Source organism: Dama dama, chromosome 22 (assembly GCF_033118175.1).
Source record: "Dama dama isolate Ldn47 chromosome 22, ASM3311817v1, whole genome shotgun sequence".
Lineage (NCBI taxonomy): Eukaryota > Metazoa > Chordata > Mammalia > Artiodactyla > Cervidae > Dama > Dama dama.
The window spans coordinates 9,315,899-9,340,252 of NC_083702.1; the positions used below are offsets into that span (position 1 = coordinate 9,315,899).

Below are 24,354 nucleotides of genomic sequence, written 5' to 3' on the forward strand. Positions count from 1 at the left end.
CCTCCCCACCCCCGGTTCCAGAACTCACTATTTGCAGATATTTATAGCACCCTCCCACCAGGTTCCCTCCCCCGCCCTGGGCAGTGCGGTGGAAAGAGCGGGAGCCCCCCACCAGAAAGGGTTGGGGTTCTTTCTGCACCTCCCTCGGTCTGATCCCAGCCTCCGCATCTGCCCAGCACCCCGACAGCGCCCGGGCCTCGGCCGCCGCTGCGCCGCAGGCCGGGGTCGGGGGGGTAGGGGAAGGCGGGAGCCGAGGCCTCCCACCCCCAGCCTCGCGGCGCGCGGGAGGTTTGTCGGGGGCACGGTGCACAAAGCCTAGCTCAAACCCGGAGCCTCGGGACGCACCCTGCCCAGGTCGGGGGTAGGGGTAGGGGGGGGTCGAGGGAAGGAGGCTTTGCCCTCCCCCGCCACAGAAAGCTCAGCTGAGCAGCCGGGTTGGGGGAGGGGGTGCCAGAGCTGAGTAGCCGCCCCAGCATCCGCCCCCCATCTCGGCCCCCACCCAGACCCCCCAGGCTAGTGCTCCCGCCTCCGCCCCCAAAGGTCACGTTCGGGGAGGGGGGCTGTGAGAGCTGTGACGGGGGCGGGGGGCGCAGCGAGCGCGGAGGAGGAGGCGCAGGGCCGGGAGAGCCGGGATGCGGGGGGCTGCAACGCGGGCCCCCAGGACGCCAGGGTCAACTCACCCATCGCCCGCCGGGTCTCAGCAGCGGCGGCAGCAGCAGCGGCGGCGGCGGCTCCGCGGCCCCCGGGGCCCCCGGCGGGGAGATGCTGGCGTCCGCCGCAACCTCTCGCCCCATCCCGGGCTCCGGCGGCGGCGACTGCGGCGGGCGCCCGGCATCGCAGGCAGCGCGGCCCCGGCCCGGCCCCGATCCCCGCCCCGCCGCCCCCGCCCCCACCTCCAACCCGTCCCACGGGCTCGGCGCGGCCGCCTGTCTGCACCCGGGGGCCGCGGCGGGGACCCGGCGAGCGGACCCCGGCGGGGGAGGGCCCCACCGGAGGCAGGCGGGGGATGCAGAGGCGAGGCCCGAGCGCTGCGCGCAGAGGTGCCGCTCCCGCCGGGCTCCGGCGGCTCCGGCCCCCGCCCCGCCCCCACCGGCGCCCCCTTCCCTCCGCCGCCAGCCGGGCTCCGCTCGCCGCGCGGGGCTGGGGACGCCTAGGACCGCAGTCTCGGGCCGCCGCTGCTCTGCGCCTCCCGCGTGTGCGATCAAATTTGTGTGTGTGTGTGTGTGTGTGTGTGTGTGTGTGTGTGTGTGTGCGCGCGCGCGCGCGCGTGCGCGCGTCCGGGCGCGCGCGACCCTGCCTGTGACCGTGCGTGCGCCGACCCACGGCCCGGTGCGTCCTGTGCGGGTGTGTGTGTGTGTATGAGATGAGAGGCGGAGCGGGTCAGAGTGTGTGCGTGTCTAGCATGTGCATACGTCTGCGTGTCCGATTCTGTTGCGCGTGTATGCATGTGTCTGTTTTGCCGTATATATGGCTCTGGGTGACCTGCGGCGTGTACCCGAGTCTGTTCCTGTGTGTACATGGGCGTGGATCGCAGCCGCTGTGCCTGCGTGTACCTGGATCTTGTTTGTGTGCACACATCCATGATCATGCAGAGAGGCCTCTGGGTCTTCTGGTCTGTGTGTGCCTGGTCCTGGGTGGCTGCGATGATGTGTACACGCAGCTGTGACCGTGTGCAAAGGGCCTGGTATTGTGGTGCGTGTATCGCTGAGGGCCTGTGACCGCTGCTACACATGTCTGTGTTTGTGAAGATTGCCAATGTACACTGGCCTGTGGGCCTTGGGCCTTGGCCCGCCTGTATCCTTCTGACCCCCTCCATCCAGGCATATGGCCAATGCAACTGTGTGCTTCCTCTATTCCAGGCCTGACCCACTGACTCCCGGTGAAGACCTTTGCTCCCCACCCCCATCCCGTCCCCCCTCAGCGGGCACTCAAAGCCCAACGGTCCTGCCCACCTCCTGCGTCTCCTCTTCTGCTGCACAACCAGCAGCGGTTCTCCAAGCGCCCACCATTTCACACCTTGGCTCCTCTTGCTTTTGTACTGGGCTTGAGGTGGCCGCCACGTGCTTCCCGCCATTCCAGGGCCGTGGGCTTCCGGCTTCCGCTCAAGTGAGCCCCTCTAGCAATCACTTCCGCTTATGTGTGGAAGCGGGTCCGGGTATGCGGCAGCATAGCTATGGACCCGCAGCCAAGGCACCGGAGGGTAGTGAGCTGCCTCCAGGCTAGGCGCCCTCAAGGTTCTCGAGAGCAGCCCCAGGGGCCTTTGGAGCCCTCTCCTGCTGGTCTTCCTGGTTCAGGTGCTCCTCGCCCACCTTTGTCTATTCTTGCTAAGCAGCCAGAGTCAGCCTTCTCCAACATTTCTTTGAGCAGGACACACTCCTCCCTGAACACTTCATGGCTCCCACTTGCTCTAGGCCTTCGTGACCTAGACTGTCTGCTGTTCACCTCTGCCGGTTAGTTCCCTCTAAGCCCAAAATGAGCAAACTATTGTCTGTAAGGGCGATATAGTAAATATTTCAGGCTTTGTTGCTCATAGGGTCTCTGCCTCAACTACTCTACTCTGCCATTGTGGCTTAAAATCAACCACAGATATTGTGTACAGGAATGGATATGGCTGTGTTCTAAGAAAACTTTATTTAGGGACACTCAAGGTAAACCATTAATTATTCTTTTGACTTTTTCCCCCAACCACTTGGAAATGTAAAAACCATTCCTAGCTGGCACTACTCTTAAAAGAAAAAAAGAACTTTAGTCGATCAGTCTTGTCTAACTCTTCTTGCCTGGTGGACTGTAACCAGGCTCCTCTGATTTCCCAGGCAAGAATAGTGGAGTGGGTCACCATGCCCTCCTCCAGCGGCTCTTCCTGACCCAGAGATCAAACGCAAGTCTACTGTGTCTCCTGCATTGCAGGCAGATTCCTTACCCGCTGAGCCATCAGGGAAGCCATACTATGCCTTATGTATTATCTCCATGACTCACCTGCTTCAGTTACTCTGTCACTACCCACCCCACCCCCCCACCGCCCCAGATCTCAACTATTCTACCCTGAAAATATGTCTTGAGACTTCTCTGTTGGTTCATTGGCTAAGACTCTGCTTTCTCAATGCAGGGGGCCAAGGTTCAATTCCAGGTCAGGGAACTAGATTCCACATTTCACAAATGAGTTCTCATGCTGCAACTAAAGATCCCACATGCTGCAACTAAGACCAGGCGCAGTCAAATAAATAAATAAAGTGCATTGCAACAAGTGACAACCAAGTAATGTTAAAAAAAAAAAGTCAGCCTCCGCTTCTCCCCAACTTGTCTTGCTAGCACACTCTCCGCCCTTGTCGCTCCAACCCTACAGAACCCTCACTACTGCTTACACACACTCACCTCCACCTTGCCGTGGCCATCACTCCACCTCTGCCTGGGGATTCCTGCCATGTGGAAAGGACCCTCTCAGAGACACTTTTCCTTGCCCGGCCATGTTCCCCAGAAGAATCTTCTCCCACGGCCTCCTGCAGCACTGTGGGCATCCCTCGGCCCAAAAGAGAAGCTCTGTTGCAGGTCTGGCTCCCCCAGTGAACCTGTCCAGAAACCTGGATGCTGGCCCAGCACCAAGCTGGGCACAAAATATCACATCCCTCACTTTCCACAGCTCCCAGCAAAGGGGAGGAGGTGAAGTGACATGCCCCGGGCTCAAGTTCAGGTTTATGGGGCTTTCTCAGTCTTCGCTCTCTTTGCCAGGATGCTCCTGGTGGGTGGCCCATGGCCTTCATCTGTCACCTAATGTGTGCTCTTTCTGCCTCTGACAAGAGCTGGCACCCCAGAAGACCACGAGCCCAACAATTCCAAATCAAGGCCTGAGCCACAAATATGCCTTTTGTCCTTTGAAATCGTTTAATTGATTTGGGTGGGTAGAGAATAATTTCACACATGCAAATCTGAAAATTATTGAAGGGTGGCCAGTGGTAAGGAAGCTTCCTAGCCCCAGCCCAGGCCTCCCAGATCCCGTCTATGTAAGGATTTTACCCTTGTGACACTTTTTTTTTGATGCAGCTCATTTGATGTGAAGTCATTTTGCTGTGACCTAAAAACTAATTCATCACACTTGTAGCTTGACTCCTTTTTGGTTTTTTTTTTTAACGATGTGCAAAATAGATGTGGTCATCTATCATTGAGCCCCTAGGCCCTCCCTGTGGGGCCGAGTGAGAGATAAGGGTGTGGGCAGGTCACTGCATGGTGGTAACTGGGTTCAGGAACCAGAGACATCTGAGTTTTTGTGTCAATGACTTAAACCTCAGTTTCCTCATCTGTAAAATGGGAATAAGGAAGTTTCCTTCATAAGGCCACTCAGAGGGGCTTCCCTGATGTCTCAGTGGTAAAGAATCAGCCTGCCAATGCAGGAGACACAGGTTCAATCCCTGGTGCAGGAAGATTCCCACATGCCGTGGAGCAGCTAAGCTCATGCACCACAACTATTGAGCCTGTGCTCTAGAGCCGGGGAGCCACAACTACCAAAGCATGATCCGAACAAGAGATACCCCCACAATGAGAAGCCCACACAACCAAGAGTAGCCCCTGCTTGCCGCAATTAGAGAAAGCCCACACGCAGCAACTAACCCAAGCACAACCAAAAATAAATAAATAAAAAAGATCACACATACTGCAATGAATATCAAAGATCCCACACGCTGCAACTAAGACCTAGTGCAGCCGAATAAATAAAAAAGACCTGGGTTCCAATCAGCTCCTCTACCTGTTATACTCATGTCACTGCACTAAGCCTCCATTTCCTCATCCAGAAAATGGGAATGATCGCTGCCCAGTCATCACATTGATATCAGTGGAACCTGGAGAGTTCCAGCCTCTCCCTCCCCCTTGCTCACTTCCTGGCCCATCTCCACGCCATCAAAGGGGGCGTGGGGAGGCAGAGGCTTGGTAAGTGCTCTTCCCTCCCCACCCCTCCCCTGGGGCCAGGCCACCTGACAAGGAGGCTGTGGGAGCCTGGAGCTGAGAGAGGTCCGGATACAAGATTATCCACCCCAAGACAGGTGTCTCCTTACAGATCTGCTGTCCCCTTTCACCTGGGGCCTGTTTGGTTCTGGGAACAATTGCTAGGTCTGTTATCCCTTTTGGCAGCTGCTGCCTGACCGGTGGAAGCTATATTCCCCGCCTCCTTCACTTGGCCCTGGGTCTCCAGGTGGAGTCCCCTGAGCTGTAATGAGGGCCAAACACCTGCCCTGCCACGGCTCCTCAGGGGCCAGGAGCCTGGTGATGCCATAGGCAGTGTGAGCTGGCTCAAAGCTGTGGCTTAGGGAATTCCCTGGCTGTCCGGTGGTTGGGACTGGTCCTTCAAGCCTCACAGTGGTGCAGCCAAAGAAAAAAGAAGCTTCAGCTTTTTCATCTGTGTAATGGGCATGAGGTGGCCGCCTGAGAGCATGTGGGTTAGCAGCAGCAGCAGGATGTAATTCCCCTTCCTTCCTCATCACTTGCCACATGAGGTCACCAGACTGGCTCTCTTACCCTCCCCTACATGCACTCCATTCATTTATTCATTCATTCATTACCAAGCCCATCCCCCAAGCACACAGCAAGCAGCTCTCTGAAATGCTTGCAGTTTCTCCAGCCGTCCTTGTCTCTGCACTTTGGCATATAATAGTCCTGCCCAGAGAGCCTTTCTGAAAAAACTCCTACTCATCCTTCAAGATCCAGCCCACATAACCCTTAACCCTGAAAGCCACTCTGGTTCCCAGAGGCCTTGCTCGTGCCTGATTTGGAGAGTTTCCACCCCAAGGCCTCTGGTGCTACCAGACTCTGCCTGCAATGCCCTCCCCAGCCTCATCTCTAAGTACTTATTCCACCCATCCAGTCCTCCAGGGTGAGGTTACAAATGCCTCCTCTCCATGGAATCTTCTCTGACTTCCCCTTCCTGAAGTTCACCTTCATGGCCTACTATAGGTGTCCGGGCCCTCTTAGGACCCTCAGCACTTCTTGTCTGATATTCTGATCTCCCTGACTGGCCTCCTGGTGAGCTCTTAGGGCATAAAAATGAGACGGGTCACCCTGCTCAGTACAGGGGGACAGAGAGCCCCACGGCAGGGAGTCTAGTCTTGTTGGGGTCAAATGCTGCTGGTCAGACCCTCTCTGCCTGGGTGACTTTGGATAAGTCCCCTTTCTCTCTGCAAACCTGTTTCCCTACTTGTCAAGCGGAGGGGATAGATTAGACAGGAGTCCATTACCTGGGAGGTCAGGGGGTCCAGGAATCTCCTAAAATTTCCTGTGGCATGGTGTATGTTTGTGAGTGTGCACATATGTGGGTAAACATGGGTATGGGTATACTTGCGCATGGATGTGATTTTGTGCTTGCGCGTGTGAATGTGTATGAGCATGTGTGGCGTGTGGAAGTGTGCATGCACACCTGTGTGCTTTTGTGGGAGTGGGCCCATGGCTGATATTGGGTCCTCAAAGGATTGGGGACCCGCTGAGGGACTCCTGGGCTCCCCTGACCTTTCAGAGGCCCCTCCCCCAATTCTCCCATGCTCCTCCCACAGCAGAGGGTCCTGTGGGCTCCCCAGTTGCCCTCTCACCCCTCCATGGCTCTCACCCTAATACTTTTTTCTTTTAAAAAGCCATTGTTGCTTTATTTATTTATTTTTAGCTGCTCCTAGGTCCCCAACCAGGGATCGACCCTGTGCATCCCCGAAGTGAAAGTGCAGAATCTAAACCACGAGACCATCAGGGAAGTCCTTCACTGGCGTGCTTGCCATAGCTTTGCCCCTGGTGCGTCTGCTCCAGCCCTATAGAGCAGTCAGTGTGTTTCTAGAAAGCAACAAGGCAGATCCACTGCTCAAATCCTGCTGTGGCTCCCATCTCACCCAGCATGAGGCCAGAGTCGTTCAGGAGCCACACGGGCCGCCTGGTCAGGCCTGCTGCCCCCCCAGCCCTCGCCCCATCCCCCTGCGTGCTCTCTGAGCTCATCTACCCCCTTGGGGCGGGCTGTTCTCTCCTTCAGAGTTCTCTCCTCCGGATGCTCTTCCCCAGATACCACGTGGCTCCTCCTCCTCCGAGTCTCAGAGCAAACTCAGGGCCTCCCCAAGCACCCTGTTTAGGTGCAGGCTTCCTGATCACTCTGCCTTCTCTTCTTTTTTCTTAGAACTTTTCACCTTCAACACACTAGGTAATTTCCTGTGTCTTGTCCTCTTGCTTGTCTCCCCGACTAGACATAACCCTTAGCAGGGCAGTGATGTTTGTCCTGACCCCACTGTTGTTTCTTCAGTACCCACAAGCCTGGCACATCGCAGCTGCTTGGTAATCTCTGTTCAAAGGAAGGAAGCCTCCCTTCCACCCCCTATCATGTGTGTTTGAGGGTCACCCCTCAAGTTTCCCAGGTGGCATCATTGGTAAAGAACCTGTCTGCAAAGCAGGAGACACAAGAGACGTGGGTTTGATCCCCGGGTGGGGAAGATTCCCTGGGGAGGAAATGACAACCCAATCCAGTATTCTTGCCTGGAAAATCCCATGGACAGAAGAGTCCGGCGGGCTACAGTCCATGGGGTCAGAAAAGAGTAGGACATGACTGAGCATGCACACATGCGTCATCTCCAAGTGTCTTTTGTGTGGGGCTTGAAGACTGCTGGGAGCCTAGAGAGAGAAGTGCCAGCCTTCCGGGTAAGGGAAGACCTTCGGACTGGAAGAATCACCCCAGGGGGGCCAAGGCTGCTGTGTGGTTGTAAACCGACGTGATCCAGCAGCCCAGTCACGTCTTGTGCCATGAATCGCACACTTAGCTAGATCCTGGCAACCTCTCCTAGAAACTCAGGAGCCCATTCCCTCTCCACCACCACGTTTGCCTTCCCTGGAGGCCCCCAGGCCTCGCACACTGCATACCCCAGTGAGAAACTGATTGACAGAGTGCCCCCCTCCCCCGACAGCTGAGGGCAGATCCAGGACTCAAGCTCAGAGCCAGGGCTCCAGTGACCAGGGGCTAGGTCCCTCCCCGAGTCCTCTCATCCTCACAGCTGAGGATTGAGATTGAGCACCTACTATACGTCAGGCCCTGGGCTAGAGCAGTCAGACTCATCCCTGCCCCCAGGAGAAGCTGGGCCAGTGGGGTGCCAAGGACCAGACGGAAAAACAGCAGGAGACAGCCGCAGGCCCCGGGGGCTGGGAAGGTTAGAGGCAGCATCTCAGCCAGGCCTCTAAGGCTGGGGCAGATTTGGAGATGAGCCTCCAGTACAAGGATGGACAGGGAAGGGACTAGTTACAGCCAGAAAGAGTGCAGGGGACATGCGGGGAGAGAGTCAGCCCAAGGGTCTCCACAAGCTCCAAAGACACCAGAGATGCTGAACACTGGCCTGTCACTGGCTGAGCTAGTGACACCCCCTGTGGCAGATGGCAGCCCAGGAGGGTGGCCTGCTGGAGTTTGGCCCCGGGGCTGGGTCATATCAGTGGTCCTACCTCTACACAACCACACCTGCGTGCTTCTGCCTGGCACGTGCAGGAAGCAGGGCATGCCCACCAGGAGGTTCCCCACCCTAGTGCCGCTTACACATACACACTCAGCCTTGGACCCAGAGACCCACGAACACACCCCTTGTACACTCACAGAGGATACACGCCCTGAAACCCTCAAAACCCTACTGGGCGCTCCCCACAAACTCACATGACAACATTCCTTCCAGCCTCAGCCGGGAGGGCAGGACCAGGCTGGGCCCACCTGGAGCCCCCTCCAGCCTGCAGCTGCTGCTCCCATCCGCGCCCCCAGCACCTACCCTGGCAAAGGTGCCTTGAAACTCCAGAGGTGGGGGCACCAGCCCACCTTGCTGACTCACGGCCTGTCCACCCGACGGCAGCTTCCGCTCCTGGGGCCCATCAGCGAGGTCCCAGCCTCACAGCTGCTGGGCTACCACCTGGCCCACACCCCCTCGGTCACCTCTCCCCAACCTGGAAGGCGACCTCTGGACGTCCAGACTGTTTTCCCTGTCTGAACCTATACGCCCTGAGCCCACAGGTGGTCCTTGAGGGGTCTCAGAGGTCCTTTGGGTCAGCAGCTTCTCTGGTCCTTTTGATGACCAAAAATGTAAATAATGTGGGTGCTGTGGGGAGCCCGGGCTGTCCAGCTGGAGCTGGGCTGCTGGGTGGGAGTGGAAGAAGAGAAAAATTCACCCAGAAATATGTCTGTGGGTTGGCCACAGAAAAGGCCCCGGGCGGGGCTGGCGCTCCACCTGGGGACCTGAGCCAGCACCAGGGGCTCAGCTGCTAACCTTGAGCCCATGAGCACTGTGAGGCTGCCGGGGCTGCCTAGATGTGGCTCGACTGAGCCTCACCCTCAAGATCATCTCTGACCCTTGTCCCAGGTGGCTATGCTTACACGCCTCCTGTGATGTGCCGCTCACTGTCTCCCTTGGCAACTCTTTTCGGTGGGACAGCTTCAGCTATTAGAAATCCTAGATCTCACTGCCGGGAATTGGTCCGAGCAAGTCAGCTTCTTCACTGGCACCACCATCCTTCAGAAACTGGTGAGAGTCCCTGTACCACTTCTCCTCCCAGGATCTTTAGCGGCTCCTCCAATGCAGGTTTTCCAGAACCTTCCATCCTGGCCTCTCTCCCACTTGCCCCTGCCTTTCCCCAGACATGACCTGACTAGTACAGCCCGAGGGCCTCTCCCTCCCCTGATAGGCTAACCCTCAGCTTTATGTGGCCTGTTTTTGTGGTCAGGTTTCTGGCCGCTCTTATACACTTCCTGCTAGCTGCTACCTGCAGTTCAGTTTCCTCTTTTGTAAAACAGGAATAAGACTCGTATTTTCTGCATAGGGTTGTTGTAAGGATGGAATGAGTTTATACATGTCAAAATGCTTAGAAAACGTAGCTAGTGCCATTACTACTGTTTGTAGATGGTTATTGTCCAGAAGGGCTTCCCTGGTGACTCAGCAGTAAAGAATCCACCTGCAAAGCAGGAGCCGCAGGAAATGCAGTCCCTGGATGGGGAAGATCCCCTGGAGGAGGGCATGGCAACCCACTCCAGTATTCTTGCCTGGAGAATCCCATGGACAGAGGAGCCTGGTGGGCTACAGTCTATAGGGGTCTCAAAGAGTTGGACATGACTGAAGCGACTTAGCAAGCATGTGGTCCAGAAACTGCAGCCACCCTCCACAGTGACTTCTCCTCTTCTGAAAGTTTAGGGTCACTGAATCTTCTAGATGGGAGAGCCTTTAAAGGTTACTGAGTCCCAGTCTAACCCCATTACACCAGTGAGGAGACAGGAAGAGGACCCGAAGAGGCTCCGTTTCTGACATCTTCTCTGGAGGGCAGAGTACTCACCCTCAGTCTGGGACCAGAGCCTTCAGTGAGTCCAGACTTTCAAGGACCTGATGGCCTCACCTCTCTTGGAAGATGCTAGCAGCCTGGGCAGGGTGTGGAGAGAGCCAGGGTGGGAGCCTGGAGCCAGGGTTCTAGAATAGCCACCCCCCTTGACTCACCTGCCCAGTGAGGGGCTTGGCCTTGGGAATTCCTAAAGGGAGCCTGGCATCTCCTGGGTCACTAAGTCGATTCTCAGGCTTGCCCCTACAAAGCAGAAGACGTAACTGAGGCCAGGGAGGGGGGATGATAGAGTGAGGGGTGTGGCAGGGCAGGGTCTGACTATGCCATGGCTTTAAGCCTGCCGGTGTCCCCCATGCTGGCCCCTCTCATGCCCTTTGCCCTGGTCTAAGGTGGCCTGGCAGAGCAGGGTCAGGAAAGGTCAGAGCCAGAGGACTGAACCCAGGGCTTGACATCCATGGGTGAGGATGCTGGCAGGACAGGCTCCCCTGGTGCCTGCCCAAAGGGCCGGCATCACTGCCCCACCCCACACACTCCTCACGTAAGAGCTGCTGGACAATCTCTGCCAGCATCTTACTGCCAGCGGGGCTGCCAATGTTCCCTGGGCTTGGAGTCACAAGCCTTGCTTGGATAAGCAAGGAGGAATCAGAAACCCTTATGCCTTGCTGGTGGGAATGCAAAATGGTGTAGCTACCGTGGAAAACAGCACAACAGCTCCTCAAAAAATTACACAGAGAATTACCCTATGACCCAGCAAATTTTCTTCTGGGTATGTACCCAAAAGGGTGGAAGGCAGGGACTTGAACAGATCATTGTGCATCCATGTTCACAGCCTTTTTAATCACAATAGCCAAATGTAGAAGCAATTCAGGTGTCCACTGAGGAATAAATGGATAAGCAAAAACATGGTGAAAGTATGCCATGGAATATTATTCAGCCTTAAGAAAGAAGGAAATTCTTAGAGAATTCCCTGGCAGTCTAGTGGTTAGGACTCCACTTTCACACTGAAGGCCCAAGTTTCATCTCTGGTTGGGGAACTAAGATCCCAAAGCCATGAGATGTGGCCAAACAATGAAACAAAGCTCTGACAGATTCTGCAACATGAGTGAAACTTGAAGGCATTTTAAGTGAAATGTTGTTGTTCAGTCGCTCAGTCATGTCCGACTCTTTGTGACCCCATGGGCTGCAGCACGCCAGGCTTCCCTGTCCTTCACCATTTCCCGGAGTTTACCCAAACTCATGTCCATTAAGTCATTTAAGTGAAATGAGCCAGTCCCGAAAGGACAAACAGCATATGATTGCAGTTCTATGAGGGGCCAAATTCATAGACACAGGATGGTAGTTGCCAGGAAATGGGCAGTTACTGTTTAGTGGGTAGTTTTAGTTTGGGAAGAAGAAAAAAGTCCTGGAGATGGATGGTGGTGATGGTTGTACAACAATGTGAATGTACTTAATGCCACTGAATTGTGCAGTTTAAAATGGTTAATGTGAAAAAAAAATAAAATAAAATGGTTAATGTGGACTTCTCTGGTGGTCCAGTGGTTAAGAATCTGCCTGCCAATGCAGTGGACACGGGTTCTATTTCTGGTCTGGGAAGACTTCACGTGCTGCAGGGCCACTAAGCCCATGCACCACAACTACTGAGATCCAGCCCATGCGCTGCAACAGGAGAAGCCACCGCAACCACAAGCCAGAGCACAGCAACCAGAGAGCGGCCCCCACTCTGTGTAACTAGAGAAAGTCCACTCACAGCAGCGAAGACCCAGCACAGACAAAAATAAATAATTTCTGAAAATGGTTAAAATGGTAAGTTTTGTTATGTATCGGTTCAGTTCCATTCAGTTGCTCAGTCGTGTCCGACTCCTTGCGACCCCATGGACGGCAGCACGCCAGGCCTCCCTGTCCAGCACCAACTCCCGGAGTCTACCCAAACCCATGTCCATTGAGTCGGTGATGCCATCCAACCATCTCATCGTCTGCCATCCCCTTCTCCTTCTGCCTTCAATCTTTCCCAGCATCGGGGTCTTTTCAAATGAGTCAGTTCTTTGCATCAGGTGGCCAAAGTATTGGCGTTTCAGCTTCAGCATCAGTCCTTCCAATGAACACCCAGGACTGATCTCCTTTAGGATGGACTGGTTGGATCTCCTTGCAGTCCAAGGGACTCTTAAGAGTCTTCTCCAACACCACAGTTCAAAAACATCAATTCTTCTGTGCTCAGCTTTCTTTATAGTCCAACTCTCACATCCATACATGACCACTGGAAAAACCATTGCCTTGACTTGTTATGTATATTTTACCATAATAAAAGAAGAGAAGGGGAAATGGGGAGCAGACACTGCAGGAGTGGGTGCAGCGTAGACTCCAGAATGATGAGTAACTGTGTGACCCCAGGCTAGTTATTTGACCCCTCTGTGCTTTCATCTCCTTATCTGTAAAGTTACACTAATAACAGAGCCCCCTGCCCTCAGCCCACATAGCGTCGTTGGGAGGGTTAAATGAGCTGCTTGATGTAAAGTGCTGAGAACAGGGCCTGGTTATGTTTTGTCCTCTCTTCTCCCCATTTTTCAGATAAGGAAACTGAGGCACAGAGAGGTAACTTTCCCAAGATCCTAGAGCAAATGAGCATCAGAGCCGGGACTGACTCCACGGCCGCTGTGCACTTCCTGAGGTCCTCGGGGGGCTGGTGGTGGGGGGAGGGTTTGCATGGTCACTGTCTGGGGACAGCACTTCCTCAAAACCTGTGAGGCTGGGGTGGGGCCCACAGCTCCTGGAAGAACATTTCTCAGAATCAGAGAGGCCCAGGGGCAGGGCGGGGTGGGTGGCAGGTGGCAGGTAGGGCCACAGCATTGCTCCCCGCCAGCGAGGACACCCCCAGCAGGGCCGAGGCAGGGTGCAGTGTTGTCACCAACAGGACGAGCAGGCCTGGCCTCATTCCCCACCAGGGCTCATCCGCCTCACTCCTCAGGGGCAGGGCCACTGTGGTGTAGTAGGGGAAAGACCCAGAAGCCTGGAGAGAGAAGGCTCTGAGGTCTTTGGTCCCCTCAGACCTGGCTAGAGCCGGCCTGTCCTTGTCTCCCTCTGTGAGCCTCCCAGCTTCCTGGGCTCTCCCCTGTCTGCATACTCATGGATCACCATTCTCTCTTCCACCCTCTTCCACACAGGAACCTGTCAGCTGGTAACAGTTGCTTTCAGGCCAAGTCCTTTGGATGGAAGTAAGTCCGCCAAGATGGCTGCCAACAATTGCTCTCAACCCTGTAACTCAGCTGTGAGACCCACCCTCTCCTCTTCCCTGGAATTTGGGTGGCCTGTGTACCACTAGCTGTGACTAATGGGATACAATTCCAGGCCTAGGCCTCAAGAGGCCCTGCAGCACCCATTTTCTCAGCTTGGGAGCTGGAAGCCATGTAAGGAAATTGGATTCCCTTCCTAGAGAGAGGCCACTCTGCTCTGAGAAGCCCTAGAGCCAAGACAGAGGAGAGAGGCCCCATCTCCCCTTCCCCCACCTCAGCTGTTGAGCCTCTCCCGCTGGAGCACCAGACACATGAGGGAGGCCGGCCGGGCTGCCCCAGCTGCATCACACCCAGCAGAGACAAGGGGTCCCCACCTGGACCTGCCAAACTGCAGAGTTGTGAGCAGACCCATGCTGGTGGTTGCTTTGAGACTCTTAGGTTTGGGGCATGTTTGTTAGGCAGCAGTAGATAGTTGATATACTTCTAGTCATCAGTCTTAGGGCCCTGAAATCTCAAGATCTCGGCAACATGTCAGTCCCACTGGGTTCAAGTCCTGCTTCCTCTGGTGGCCTGAGCCAGTTAACAACACCTCTCTGGGACTCGGTTCCTCCCCAACAAGGATAACGATAGCACCGCGTGGCCTCGTGTGAGGAGGCAGAGTGAGGCTGGCCCAGAGGTTGTATTGGAGAAACATGAGCTGTGGAGTCTTTTGTCTACTCCTGCTTCCCGGGTGACGGGAGGGAGGGCGGGTCCCTGCGCCCTCCCAATCTTTCTGGCAGCAGTGTGGTGGGTACTGCTGCTTCCACCCAACCTGCTGAGGGGTCTGGAGCAGAGGGTATTGAGGGTCATTCTTCTCCTCCATCTCAGGAAGTCACCAGACTTCTGGAGTTTGGGTCTTTTTTTAATATTTATCTGTATTTATTTGGCTGCGCCAGGTCTTAACTATACAAGGTGGGATCTTTGATCTTCCTCACGACACACAGCATCTTTACTAGGGGCCTGTGGGGTCTAGTTCCCCAACCAAAATTGAACCCTGGGCCCCGTGCATTGGGAACACAGAGTCCTAGCCACTGGACCACCAGGGAAGTCCCCAGGGTCTTTTGAATTAAAAAGGTCTCCAGGACTGAATCAGGCAGACTCAAGCTGGCCAAAGTCTCCAGGGACCTGGAGACACCAGGATGCTCTCCAAGGCTATGGCTTCAGGGACCTACCAGGCACCACATCCGGATGGGGAACACCGTTGCTTGGCAGCATCCAACCATCCCGTGAGGCGTACGATGGAGCCCCAGGGGAGAGAAGGAGAGGGTGAGGCCGAAAGGCAAGGTGATTCCCTGACTCCACCCAGACCTGTGGCTCCCCGCCTGTCCTCCTCCCCACACCCACGTCCTTTCCTGTCTGGGAGAAATGGAGATGAGCCACTGGTCCCTGCCCAGGCTCCTCAGGGTCAGCAGAAGGCCATTCGCCGCCACCCCTCTGCTCGTCCCACCAGACCCCTGCAGCCAGGGCCCCTCAGGTGAGGCCAGGTGTGGAGGGCTGAGCGGACAGGGCCCCGGGGGGAGGGACTTGTGTCCACAGGACACACAGCGAGAGGGCAGTGCCCGGCCCACACGCTCCCCCAGTGCCGGGCATTCCTCCCCTCGCCCACCAGCTCTTTCCAGGCTCTCCTGTCTGAGAAACTGCCAGAAATAGGGCATTCAGTCCGCCCTGGGGGGACTGTTGGACCACATTTCTACACAAGAGGGGTTTGTGTAGGGGGCATCTTGAGAAAGAGATGCGTCTTCGTCTACCTGGGGCTGAGGGTGCCAAGACCACCGTGGGGCCACCTGTCCGTATGTACCTGTCCCCCATTTGGGGGGGCCACACCGACCCCCGTGCCCAGCTTTGCCCTCCCCATCCCCCACCGCTCCTTCTGTGGGCCTGGACATGTGCATGGCTTACCACCCACCGTCTCGCCATGTCCCCACACTCCTGCCATTTTATTTGTGGGTCATCCCTCTGCAGGAAGGAGCCTGGGTGGGTGTCAGGAGCGTCTAAGCAGACCTTGTCATTTGCCCTGGGCAGGGGTGGGGAGGGTGTGCAAAGCAGCCAGGTCCTGGGGCCGGTGCTTAGAGGGTTGTCCCACGCTATCTTCAAGACCAGCCCCCACAGAGAAAGCAGAGGCCCAGAGATGGGAGAGTGACCTGCTCACATCACACAGCGGGAAAGAGACGGAGCCAGGCCTGGAATTGCACCCAGCCCTCAGCTTCCCGGTAGAATGCTCAGCAGCTCAGGGGAAATGGTTTCTCTGAGGCTGAAAGGAGGACTGGGGTGGCCTTGTGGACTGGGATTCCCCCACACACCCCATTTCTGGGGACCACCACTCCACCCCCACCAAGACGATGGCACAGGATAGTTTACTTATCATGATCTGTTCCTCCTGTCACCTGGGGAGGGACCAGCTTCACTTTACAGACGTGGAAACTGAGGCTGGGAGAGGTTTGGAAGGCCCAGGGCCAGCGATGCCGAGCCACCCTCCAGGCTTCCCAGCTGTTTACCTCCATCTCCCAAGCCTCCCAGTATCTGGGGGCAGGAGGAGGCGTTGACGGTCACATGGCAGACCCTGAGGCTGCAGGTGGGGGCATCCATTACCTGGACTCCTCCCACAGTGAGATCTGATGGGAGCAGGGCGCAGGACAGACCTCCTACATTTGTGATTGCAAACGACCATGAGACGTCTCCAGCTCCGGAGTGGGAAGAGGAGCTGCTTCTAAATCGGGCTGGGATGGCAGTCACTCGTCCCTCCCTGGGCTGCTCTCCTCCAGCCCCCCGGAGGATTCAGACCTTGCTGGTCCCTGCAGCGATCCTGCCTACCAACTCCGTGCCCACCCTACAGCTGGGGAATCTCAGGCTCAGAACCTGGGACCTTGACTTGCGTAAGGTCAGGCAGCCACACCAGGTCATGTGATGGCCAAGTGAGGTCCGGCCTGGGCCCAGTCACAAGAGCACACCCTCTAAGTGTGTGACCTTGGATGTGTCGCTTCCCTGAGACACCCTGTCCTTGAAAGTGAAAGTGTTAGTTGCTTAGTTGTGTCCAATTCTTTGCCACCCCATGGACTGTAGCCCCCCAGGCTCCTCTGTCCCTGGGATTCTCCAGGCAAGAATACTGGAATGGGTTGCCATTCCCTTCTCCAATATCTTCCTGACCCAGGGATCAAACCCAGGGCTCCCACATTGCAGGCAGATTCCTTCTGAGCCACCTGTCTCAGGACAGGAAGCCCCCTGTCCTGAGGCCACACCAAGTTGGCTTTCTCACCACTGTGGCCGGAGCCTTCAATGGGGCTGCCAGCCTCGGTGATCAGACCCCTCCAGGAGCCAGGGGTGGGGGGTAGGGGTGGGCTGCTGCCTCATGGCTGGCCTCCCTGGAGGGGCCTGGAGCCACCGACCCACCTGAGGACCTAGGGAAGTTTTCATGCGACCCCTCCCCCATTCCCTTTGTTTTTCTCCCAGCTCCCTCATATGATACACTTACATTTCCTTGTTTGTCCTCCATCCCTCACTGGGCAGGGCCTCTGCCCGGTACCTAATCAGCACTACGCTAATCAGCGCATGTTTACCAAGTGAATGAGTGAACACCTACTGGACCTAGTACATCCCTAACCGGTTGGAGAGGCCAAAGGTGTAGTGATGCGGGGAAGAGATGATGGTGGCTGGGCCAGGTGAGGTGGGGGCTGAGAGAGGAGGTGAGAGGGGAGGAGGGAGTCCTGGAGAGTCTGGTGGGGAAGGCTGACCCCTGGGACGCTCACCCCAGATGGTGGAGCAAAGCAGGGGCTTTGTTCAGAAGCCCTGACACCCTCTGGGCTGGTGCGTCCCCCTGAGATGGGCCCCTCCCCCTCCCCATCTCCTACTCCTCAAACTCCCCTTTCAAGACCCAGGATGCGTGCACCCGCCCCCCTGCAGAACCAATCAAAATATAAACTGACAACAGGAAGGGACCTTGCAAGCTCTCACCACAGATGTCCGCAGTCCAGGGGACTCAAATAGGAGCTAGTCCTCTGGGGCTGAGGGGTCTTGGCCACAGTGCGGGTGGACTTCCTGCTCCCTGCATCACCCCTCAACGGCCTAGAGAGACCGTGGGGAGCCAGTGTCTGAATAGCACGTGGCCATCCTGGGCACCCAGTCCTCACTGGGCACAAAGTTTCCCCCATCTTTTCTCATTAACCACCAGTGATTGTAAATTCTTGACTGCCCTGGTCAACACAAACCAAAACACATTGAGTGTCAGGACTTATATATATATTTTTAATTGTGATAAAATATACATAAAAGTTACCATTTTAACCATTTTAAAGTGTATTATTCAATGGCATTAAGTACATTCACTCTGTTGTACAACTACCACCACCATCCATCGCCTGAACTTTTTCATCCTCCCAAACTGAACCTCTGTCCCTACTAAATGCTAACTCCCCAGCTTGCCCCACCCCCTCTGCAGCCCCCAGCACCCACCCTCCTACTTTCTGTCTCCAGGAATTTGACTTCTCTAAGTGTGGTGTATGAGTCACACAGTATTTGTGTTTTTGTGACTGGCTTATTTCTCTTTAATATAATGTCCTTATGGTTCACATGTTGTAGCCTGTATCAGAATTTCTTTCCTTTTTACAATCAAATAATAGCCCATTGTGTGGATACAATACATTTTTACTCATCCATTCATCCATTGGTGGGCGTTTTATCCATCGATGTGTTGTTTTCACCTTTTCCTGATCGTAAATAATGCTGCTATGGATGTCAGTGTATAAATATTTAAGTCTCTGCTTCCTCTTCTCTTGGGCGTTTACCCAGAAATGGAATTGCTGGATCATATGGTAATTCTATGTTTAATTTAGGACTTATCTTTAAGCGATTATTCAGATGATCCTAAATAGAATTATAATCAATTTGTTTTTAATTCACAGACTCAAAACCCACTAAATTTTTAAACTCTCATACTCTGCAGGTTATGTCCCGAGACTCCAGTCTGAGACTCTCTAGAGCTACATAGTCCTATTGGGGCGACATGCGACATGAGTGACTGTGAAGTGCAGGAATGTGGACAGTCTGCATCGAGATGCTCTGTGCAGATAAAGACACTCATGTTTCAAAGATTTAGCGTGAAAGAGCCCTCTCATTAGTAATTTTTATATTGATTACCTGTTGAAATGATAATATTTCGGCTATACTGGGTTAAAGGAAGTAGAGTATTAAAATTAATGTTGAAACCACAGAAACGCGGTTCTTTCTGTCTCGGCGCAGAAAGAATTCAGTGAGAGGCAAAGCGGTAGATGAGAAACAATTCATTAGAATGGGATGCTTTTGAGGCTTACCAGTGGGTGGGCAAGAGGGTGCTCTGCCCTGAGAACTTAATGGGCTACAGTTTTATAGACAAAAGAAAAGTGGGGAGGAGGAGAGGACCACCTTCTTCCTCATTCTGGAGCAGATGTCAAGCTTCCATCATCAGCTCCTCCTGCACCTCAGTAGGAGGAGTTTTCTCTCCCTGCCTGGCCAAGCCAGGACTGTCATGGTGCAACAGAAATGAGCAGAATGGTGGTAACATACACTAAAATATGGCAAATCATCTCAGGTTTCAGTATAAAGTCACCCTCTCCTCATATTCTGGTTTTTAGTGTACCCAGAGGAATGTATCCTAGGAATCATTAACTTACTGACCTCACTGGGCTGGCTGTGGGTCTCATGCCACCATTGTTTTATTGTTTGGGGGCATGTCTCTCGTGCCTGTTGCCTGCTTTTGTGGTTAAGCAAACCTGCTTTCTTGAGTGATCCTTAGCTTACAGAGGTCTCCCACACTTTTTTCTTTACTTATGATCCCCTAGCGGGGTTAACTATTTAATCACCTACTTTGTCCCTTTCCTCTGCACCTATCAGTTTCACTTGTATCTTTGCACTTTTTGAGTGTGACCACGAAGGAATCTAGCATGGCGTTTGTAATTCAAACTTCCTCTCTGTTGGAAACATAACCAACGCTGGCAGGTTAATCCAGGTGACTTCTGAGTCTAGAGGAGCAATTTGGAGCTTGGAAGCCTTGGCTGGCTCCCTTGTTTATTTTTCATTGAAAGTTCACATAACATACACTCAACCACGTTAAACAGCACAATTCTATGCGGCACATGGTGTGTTCACAACCTTGGAAAACCACTACCTGTCCCTAGTTTCAGACTTTTTCATCATCCCAGAAAAACACCCCATATCCACTAAGTATACACTCTCATTTTCTCCTCCCCCAGGCCATGGCAACCACTAATCTGCTTTATGTCTCTATGGATTTGCCTATTCCCAACACTTCATATAAATGGAATTATACAACACATGGCCTTATGTGTTTATCTTCTTTCACTGGGCATAATGTCATCAAGGCTCATCCATTTTACAGAATACATCAGTGCTTCATTGCTTTTTATGGCTGAATAATATTCCACTGTATGCACAGACCACCATGAGCTGATCCAGCCACCCACTGAGGAATGCGTGGGTTGTTTCTGCCTTTTGGCTGTTATGAGTTGTGCTGCTGTGAACGTCTGTGTATAAATTCTGTGTGGACATCTGTTTCCATTTCCTGGGAAGGAATTCCTGGGTCACCTGGTAACGGCTGGTTCTGTTTGTCTTTTTGACCTTATTTATGTACCAAAGCCCTAGATACACATTTTCAAAGAGTCAACAGCTTCCTTGAGGTGTGTTAGGACACATTCTTGAACCTGCTGAAGGGGGTTTGGGGGGGTACTTGCTGGGAATGCCCCCCTCCATGTCACTATTTTTAGGACTGTATTCTTGGAGGATTCAAATTTCCATAGAGGATCCTTCGATGTCCTGCCTGGAGGGTCAAGGCCTGGCCCCGCTGGCAGGGCCGGAGATAAGGCAGGGGCTCTGGACTCAGAATCCCCCGCCTCTGGCTCTGTGTCGGCATATGATGCCCCATTCCCCAGGCCAGGGGTCTCTGTCGCCAGAAAGTCACTCATTTCCTCCTAGGGTTGGGGAGGGGTGACTACCTAGCAGTTCTGATAGGATTTGGGGGTCTGACTACTCCTTATTTCGCCCCCTCCCATTAGCCCCCTGATGGGCTGCCCCATCAGGCTAAACCCCTGGTGGTTCTGTGGGGTAAACCACCCTGGGGCTTAGCTGCCACCCTACTCGCTTGGCACATGGCTTTTCTGAGTTCCTGTAAGTCCACCACCACTCTGTTTACCTTCCAGCTTCAGAATTGCATTGACTTGTCTCCCGTCCTGCTGCCCCATCCTCATGGTTTATACCTTTTTTTTTTTTTTTTTTTTTGGCCATGCCATTCAGCTTGCCGCATCTTAGCTCCTAGACTAGGGGTTGAACCTGGATCCTCAGAAGGGAAAGTATGGGACGCTAACCACTGGACCACCAAGGAATTCCCAAAACATTACTATCTTTTTCCTTTTTATGCTTTTAATCTTTTCTGGCTGCACCATGCAACTTGTGAGGTCTTAGTTCCCCAACTAGGGATCGAACCTGGGCCCCCTGCAACGGACGTGCAGAGTTTTAACCACTGGACAGTCAGGGAATTCTATACTTAAAAAAAAATTTCCTTTCTGTCGTCTTCACAGGGTTTCAGAGGGGAAGAAAGTTAGCACCCGTTTAGTTTGCCATCTTTAGCAAAGTTGTTGGGATGTGACTAAACTGGAAGCCCATATCCTTGAGACGTAGTTTCTGAACCCATCAGCAAGAAGAGGAGGCTCCCACTCAGCCTGGGTCTCAGGGCCTATTCCAGCTGGAGCTCTAGGTGCTGGCTTATCTTCCCTCCAGGGCAGGAATCTCAACTGGGCCATTGGACTCCCCCCGTCTCTCCACCCTCCCACCCACAGCCCCTGACCCAGGGCCGCACACAGCGGGCGCCCAGCGTGCTTTGCCACTAGATAGAGGAAGAAAGCGAAGGGCGCAGGGGAAGACACTGCTGGGTGAAGGCTTGGCGCTGACGAAAGCGTGGTGTGAGGGGCCCTTCCTCTGCTTCCATCTCAGGATCACCTCCTACCTGTCCTTGAACCCTCCTCGGGTCTTCTTCCTGGGCCAGAGACCCCAGGAGTACTCAAAAGTTCAGGAAGGCTAGGACCAGGCCCTCAACTGCAGGCCACCCCACTAAAGGGAACCGAGGCCCGGCTGGTCACTGAGAGGCAGGGCCGACCTCATTAGGTGCTACAGACAGGGCCTCAGGGTTGAGACCTTCAGGGGAGGGCTGGAGCCAGCACCCCTGCCCGCCCCCACCGCTGCCTGACTCTCTGCCCAGCCCCCTGCCACCAGCTCTGTCAGCCCAGCCCCACTCCCTGCTAAAAGGTGCACTGCCTCCTCCCCAGGGAGGACGGCCCGACCGCCATAGCCTCCTCAGGCCCACTGCAGCCACCCTACAGGCCCTCACACCCCGGGCCTGTGCTCCTGCCTTTCGGGCGCCTGGAGCTGCCTTCTTTTCCTTCTTTACCCAGGTGAATGCTCCTTCTCTGTTAAGATGCCACCCCACTCCCTCCAGTCTTCCAGGAGCCTTTGAATCTTGGTCAGGTGTAACCCCAGACTGCGAGCCAGGACAGGGCCATAGCCGATTCCTGCCTGGTCTGAAGTTGAGGGCCAAGTCCCAGTGTTGGGGAAGGCCTGGTACCTCCCCTGTCCCCAAATCCCAGAGGACAAGTCAGACCCGGCGAGCAAACTCCAGTGTGACCTGTGATTTCAGAGGGTCCTTGTGAAAGTTTCCCTCCTGAACCCAGGGAGTCAGGATGTGTTAAACCCGCGCTGAGGGACTGCTGTCAAATCCCACCTCTCAGGCCTGGAAGGTCCTTTGAAAATCATGAGGAAACCTCCTGGCGTAGAGAAAAGTCTCAGGTTCAAATCCCTGCTCCCGCGTGATCCTGGGCACCGGCTTATCTTTCTGAGTCTTGATTTCCTTTTCTCTGTGGTGAGGTCACTGACACCTGCTGCTTGCCAGATTGTTAACTATTACATGAGACGTCATGTCAGGTACCTGCCTGGAACATCATTACAATTCATTAAATGATAGTTGTGGGCTTCGTTTTCACAAAAAGCTGAGCTGTATACCCTCATCTGTAGCTGAGACAGAGATCAGAGAGCTTTGGGGCCTTATCCAAGGCCACTTGGGGCGGAGATGTATCACTCACAGAAGCACCAACTCATGGAAGGCCACCCAGGGCGGGCAAGCAGGCAGAGGCCATGCAGCTCAGACTTCATTCAAGAACTCCAGGGGTACCTGGTCCTGTGGGATTCCAGACCCAGGGGTTTCCCTCTGGAGGTGGTGATTTGTGAGTCCAGGGCAGGGCCAAGGAATCTGTATTTTTAACAACTATGCCTTCTTCAGTGCCACACGTCTCTGACAGGCTGGGCCTACAGCTCAACGCTGCCAGCTCCATCAGATGCCAGGGGTGCAGCTTGGCTCACACACCATAAAGATGGACATCTCCATCTTTATGTTGTGTGCAGGTAGCCCCCTCTGACATTCAACAACTCACAGGTTTACTACAAAGTCCTTATCCTGAGCAGAACTCTGTCTCCTGATCACTCTTCAAACTCCCATCTGTGCTTTATTTCTTCATTTCTAAAGTGAGGACTAACAAGAGGACCCAGGGGACCTTCAGGCACACATCCCTGCCTGGCAGCACTGGGAGGAATGTGGGGGGCGGCCACCCTGAGGGCCTCCCTCACAAGTTAATGCCTTGCAGGTTCCCACCCGGCACGGAGTAGTTAAGAGTTTTATAGGGTCACCTGGGTCCCTCAACCTGGGAATTGCTGGGCTCCCTGCGACGTGCCGAGGCCTCCGAACCTACAGGTCTGACATGGAGCGCTTCCTGAAGCATCAATTTACTTGATAATAAGTAATTAACTCACCTAGATATTCAAAATAAGTTATAAGACATCTAATTGCTTACACACTTCCAAACTCTGGTGGGAGTAGTTTTCTATAGGGTAGAGATGTTTCCTATAGGAAAGTTCTAGAAGCTCTTCCCCAGGCAGTTCACCCACTGCCTAGTCTTGCTCCTCTGATGTTCCTTCGACTTGCCCAGGGGCTGGCCTATTGAGATGACTGAAGAAGAGGGTTTAGGTTGGAGGGGGCAAAGGAGAGGAGTGAGCAGAGGACCGCAACACAGCAGGTGTCGGGAGGTGGAGGCAGGAGCCATGGAAGGTTCTTGAGCTCAGTATTGCCTAGACAACAGGAAGGCTTTGCTGAAGAGACAATTGCAGCAAACAGGCAGGGGCTTTGGCCTCGAAGGAAAGGGTGGGGCTCTGAGGTCGACCCTGGCCCACTGAGTGACTTGGGAGAACAAGGCAAGCAGGGGCTGAATGAGCCAGCTGGTCCGACAGCCTGAAGGTGGGGGGTGGGGGGTGTCACAGAGGCAGGAATGGAGACCATGAACTAGTGTCAATACTCCTCAAAACTGGCTGCCTGACACTGTCTGTCCTCGAGGAGTCCCCCCAGACTCATGGAAACGTCCATCTTCGCGCTGGGCTGACATCACCTCTGGGTGGGAACAAAGTGCATGCTCACACCAAGCCTGTCTGGGTTAGCAGGGATCTATGTCTTTGTTTGGTTTCAAAGGACAGGGCCCAGAAAGAATCGTGAAAGATGCTCTTGTTGGAGGAAACGTTTGGGAGCCTGGCTGACAGCCTCCTCTGGGCTTCGCTGAGAAGAGGCAAGAACCACACCCATGGCCCGATGTCCGGGTTCCTGGGAGAAGTGGCCGGTAGCACCTGCTACATGCAACGACTAGGCAAAGTCTTCATCATACATGACTTTACAGTGTTAAAGGGACGGGGTCTTAAGTCCCATAAAGCA

The 24,354-nt window shown here is 54.4% G+C and overlaps 1 protein-coding gene across 3 annotated transcripts in view; it reads right to left on the reverse strand.

The window, feature by feature from the left end:
* Nucleotides 1-9,589, reverse strand: part of MGAT3 (beta-1,4-mannosyl-glycoprotein 4-beta-N-acetylglucosaminyltransferase) — a 39,242-nt gene extending 29,653 nt beyond the window's left edge. Inside the window, exon 1 of one of the 3 annotated variants that reach the window (XM_061124512.1) lies at nucleotides 9,353-9,589. The gene's annotated coding sequence lies outside the window, so the exon portion shown is untranslated. Of the gene's footprint in view, nucleotides 1-680; nucleotides 806-8,753; nucleotides 9,264-9,352 lie in introns of those variants that run through there. The other 2 variants (XM_061124503.1, XM_061124510.1) reach the window with 2 other exon arrangements.
* Between the last annotated feature and the right edge of the window lie 14,765 nt (nucleotides 9,590-24,354).